Consider the following 5,522-nt stretch of genomic DNA (forward strand, 5'->3'; position numbering starts at 1 on the left):
TTATATAATTATAATCTGTAAATCTAACAGAAGTTTCTCCTTTACTTGTAGTGTATAGTAAATGAGATTCTGGCGTAAGGATTTTTGGTTTATTAAATTTGTTTAGATTCCATTCTAAACCTGCATATACTTCTGGGTCTATTTTTATTGGTTTTATTAAACTTATGCCTTTATTTCCCATTATTTCAACTACATCATTTACTTTTAATTTAAATTTAGTCTTACTACTTAAAGTTAATTTTCCTATAAATCCTATACACATTAATAAATTATTACCACTACTCATTTCTTCATATCCTTTAGTTTGAATTCCTATTTTAATGTTTTTTCCAAATTCTTTTAAGTTCATTAAAAAGTCTGAGCTTATATAGAATATTCCTCCATTATTTATCATATCTACTTCAGTTAATCCTATTATTGATTTTTTAATGTCTGACCATCTGTCATCATATATTATTATTAATACTTTAGATCTTAGATTTTTTCTAGTTTACTATTTTAACAATATATAAATGTCTGACATATTCGATAATTTTTAATTCCTGGTGACTTTATTTTTTAATTACTGTATCCCACAAATGGTTAGACATTTAGACCACTGGTGACTTTTTGAATATGTACATTAAAAAAAAAATGGATCTGAATACAACATTTTATCTTTTTTATTGTATTTCGGAAAGAGACAGATTAGTAATCTGTTGCAAAAATATTCCACCTGTCAGATATCTTACAATACAACATATGGACAATCTGTTGCAACAAATGGATATATCAGTTTGCTTTTCCATCAGCTGTGGCGTCTGTTGCACTTGTTAGTCATCTGTTTATTCAATTTCATCAAGAGCAATCGATTTTTCTAAACACTTCTTGGCCAAACTTAATTTTTGCTCTTGGATTGCTTCTTTTTTTTTTTCTTTGCAACCTTCAACCAAATTAAATTTTTGCTATTAGATTGATGACAAAAGTTGAATTTGGAGGCCAGCTTGAAGGATGCAAAGAAAAAAAGAGAAGCAATCCAAGAGCAAAAATTGAGTTTGTCCAACAAGTGTTTAGAAAAATCTATTGCTCTCGATGAAATTGAATAAACAGATAACTAGCAAGTTACAACAGACGCCACAACTGATGAAAAAACAAACTAATATATCCATCTGTTGCAACAGATTGTCCATATGTTGTATTGTAAGTTATCTGACAGGTGGAATATATTTTGCAACAGATTACCAATTTGTCTCTTTTTGAAATACAATAAAAAGATAAAATATTGTATTTAGATCCTTTTTTTTAATTTACATATTCGAAAAGTCCCCAATTTTATTTACTTAGGGAATATGAACAGTCATGGATTTTTGTTTGACTAAGTCAAGTCACCACCACTTCCAATTCAATCATTTTGTCATTGTGGTTGTTAAGCTCAGTATAGAGCTCTTGATCTTTTGTGAGTTTGTCAACGAGGACCACTCACTTTCTTTCTTGACAGCTTTCTTATAATACTCCTCTTGGTCCTTCTTATCTCTACGCAAAGTCAAGGAGAAGTATGAAAGGTTCTCTTTGAGTTTTTCCAAGGAAAGCACTCTGTCGACTGATAAATCCTGTGCTGCAGCATATATGGATAGCGCAGGACTCAATGCAGAATAGTTTTCTGGTAGAAGCAAGTCTTGAGAAGACATAATCAGTAATCTATCGATATTAGCTTTCGCTGTGTCAAGTAGTTCTGTTGATATCTTGTCTTCTACGGAGAAAATTGATCAGCAGAAAAACCAAGTGATTGAGATCGTTTAAATTGTTGACTAACTCGAGCAAAGACATCTTCTGGATTATAAAACTTCACAGGGTAGTCTGGTGGTTTAATAACATCAGATGTCTTGTTTCTGATATTAGCTAATGATGGGGAGATTATGCCTTCCTCACCATCCTGAAAAGAAAAAGCACTCAAAATTTAGATGAAGTATCTCTACATAACGAAACAAGATGAACTAAATCTAGCATTCAATTTTTTTTCCTATTCCCCACCCCTTTTTATCTTCTCACCTTTATCAGATCCAAAATTTTTATTTTTTCGAATACTTGATAATGTCTTGAAAATTGCTTTCTTTCTCCTCTTATCCTTAATCTCTAATGGAGTGAATGAAACTGAAATCCTTTTTGATCGAATGAAACTACTGTTAGATATCAATTTCTTTACATCAACAGTTAATGCATTAACAGTATTAATCACACCATCATGTTTTGCCTTGTACTCTTCACATTTGCATGCACAAAATAAGCAAGGAGGGGCAAGATTGATCATTCTTCTACCATATAGAGGAAAACATATTCGTCATGCAAAAGTCTACACCGTCGTCAGAAATGCTTGCCACAATGAAAGTCTGTAGAAGGCATGACAAATAAACATGAGCAACAACCGACATTAAATCTTAAAAAGGTATCAGAACCATATTCATGGTCCCTCAGCCTTATCAGTTCGAACCTACCAAACTTAACTATAAAATTAAAAATATCTTGTTCGAATGATCTATGACTAATCGGTAAAAAAAACATTCACAAAATCATGTACTCTATGTGTGTTTCCATGATAACATTAGCAGTAATACATACCTCCCACATATGAAGTGGTTCCATCTGCATGCCACTTATTCCTCCGAACTTATCTTTACTGCAGCCTCTTGTAATGGTCAGGCAAAAGTTTAACTTTTAGTTCCTTTTATATCTACAAAGAAGAAGGAAAAAATTTATGTCACAGAAAGAAAATTATCCTTCTATTACAACAGATGTAGAGTCTGTTGCATCAGATAAGGAGTCTGTTGCATCAGTTGTGGAGTCTGTTGCTTCAGATGTAGAGTCTGATGCAACAGATATGAAGTATGTTGAATACATAGCAACCTTGCTGGTAGTTTGATTTGTTCCAACAGTTGCTCCATCTGTTGCAACATCAACAACAGCATAAACTACAAACAACAAATAAAAAATATCAACAACAAAGAAAACAACAACATTTGTTCCAACAATGTCATCAACAACAAAGAAGCATACATCCTATGTTCCAACACCATCATGAACCAGGGACGAACCCACATGGAGTCCTCCGGGTGTGCGAGCACAGACTGAACTCGTATCGGACTTTATATATGTATATGGAAATTAAAAAAAAAAGTATATAATCCAATCAGTGAGCACCCATAATAAGAGTTGTTTGGTTAGCCTAGTTGTTGTTTATGGGTTCTTAAGGCTATTTATTTCTTTTGGTCTTGAGTTCAATTCCCACTCAGCACATATTTTTTTAATTTTGGTAACCAACTCTTCTCTCCTTATTCACTTTAAACTTTCTTTTATTTTTTTTCTCCCTTACTCCTTGTGTTGATTGTTCGAACTCCACTATTTTTAAGCTAAGAAGCACCCACCATCTAAAAAACTTGGATCCACCACTGTCAACAACACCACACCATAAGTTCCAACAACACCAACCCCACCACCAACATTAATAACAAAATCAACAACAAAGAAATAAAAAATGATACTGCCAACAAGGCTTTTAAACTTCTCCCAACAGATGATTTTTTTTTGCATCTTGTAATAAAAATTCCCGGGTCATTTATTCAACAATTAAAGTTCCTTCAAATTTTTTAAATAAATATGATATGGGAAAATGGCAATTAAATAAAAAAAGATGTAAATAACTTGCAAGAAGTAGACGAGAATGAAAGAGCAATAGTGAATCATATCATACCTTAATGTCAAAAGGGGGTCAAAACAACAATTTCAGTCGAGGAATCTAAGATATAGATATGGATCGATTTAGATCCAAACAAAAATTTATGAGAAAAAGGAGAGATAAAAAGACTATGATAACCCTAAATAGGATAGAAAAAAATGAGAGACGAATAAAATAAATTTAGGACTGAAAGAGAGGAGGGGAGAGATGAGATAATTCTAATTTCTGGATGTACTACCCTTAATATTAAATGACTAAACAAAGTGTATTTATTCAAATTTATATTTTCAAAGCATGATTAATAAAGCTAATTTGGTAGTAAAATAAACCCCTGATTAATATTTCCTTAATGGGTGTGCCAAATCAATATGAAACGGAAGAAGTATTAGGGGTTTCAATATTCATTAATTAATATTCACTAACAATTTGAGGGGCACGAGAAAGAAAATGGGTGACATTGAAAAGACAGGACAAGACTACTCAATGAGATTTTTGAGTTATCCAAGAAATATTTTTTACCGGCTTTAGTAGTACTACTACTTTATCTACTCGGACAAAAGCTTGCTTCAAAATTAAAAGGAAAAAAAAAGATTTTCAAATAGATATGTCATCTGTTGCAATAAATTTAAATATCTGTTTGAAAAATTCCAACAGCTCAGTCATCTGTGACAACAGATTGAAATGTCCATTTGATAACTAAATTAGAAGTGTCATCAGTTACAACAGATATCAATATCTGTTTGAAAATTTTCAACAGCTCAGTCATCCGTCATAATAGATGCAAATGTCTATTTGATAATTAAATCAGATATGTCATATGTTATAATAGATATTGTTATCAGTTTGAAATTCTCCAATTGCTCAGTCGTTTGTTGCAACAGATTTCATTCCAATTGATTTAGGTGGAACTAGGGATGAAAGAATGAGTTCCTCATTAACTTAATGTTAAGATTAATAATAGTACCTACATCGATCTAGGTGGAACTAGGGATGAATGAATGAGCTCAAAGGGTCAACTACAACTTTGATTGAGTCTTTTTGCAATTGCATAATGAGACAGTACTGCATTCCTCCCGACAAGAGTCATCGATCGATCACTCTGAGATGAACCGATTCTTACTACCTCGTATGTTCAACTAATACCTTAATTTAATAATCTGGGACTAGGGGTGAGTTCTCATAGGGTCAACTACAACTTCAATTGAGTCTTTTGGCAATTGGATAATGAGACGGGACTACATTTCTCCCGATAAGAGTCGTCGATCGATCACTCTGAGCCGAATAAATTCTTACTACCTCAAATGTTCAACTAATACCTTAATTTATTAATCTAGGACTAGGGCTGAGTTCTCATAATGTCAGTGCCTATTTGATAATTTATAACAGATGGGTAATCTATTGCGATATTGACTGAATCCATTTGATAATTTACAATAGATGGGTAATCTGTCGCAACAGATGACTTAAACTGTTTGATAGTTTACAACAGATTCATGATCTGTCGTAACAAATGACGTAATCTGTTTGATAGTTTACAACGGATGCATAATATGTTGCAACAAATTACATAATCTGTTTGATTTGATCCAACAAAAAAGACATCTGTTGCAATAGGTTGAACATTTGTTTATATATAATTCAATTGAGTTCATATGTTAGACTAATACCTTAATTGAATGTGAGTTCTCATAGGGTCAATTACAACTTCAATTTAGTCTTTTGGCAATTGCATGATGAGACGGTACTGCGTTCCTCCTGACCAGAGTCTTCAATCGATCACTCTGAGCCGAACCGATTCTCACTACCTCATATG

The sequence above is a fragment of the Capsicum annuum genome, chromosome 8, assembly GCF_002878395.1.
Source record: "Capsicum annuum cultivar UCD-10X-F1 chromosome 8, UCD10Xv1.1, whole genome shotgun sequence".
NCBI lineage: Eukaryota > Viridiplantae > Streptophyta > Magnoliopsida > Solanales > Solanaceae > Capsicum > Capsicum annuum.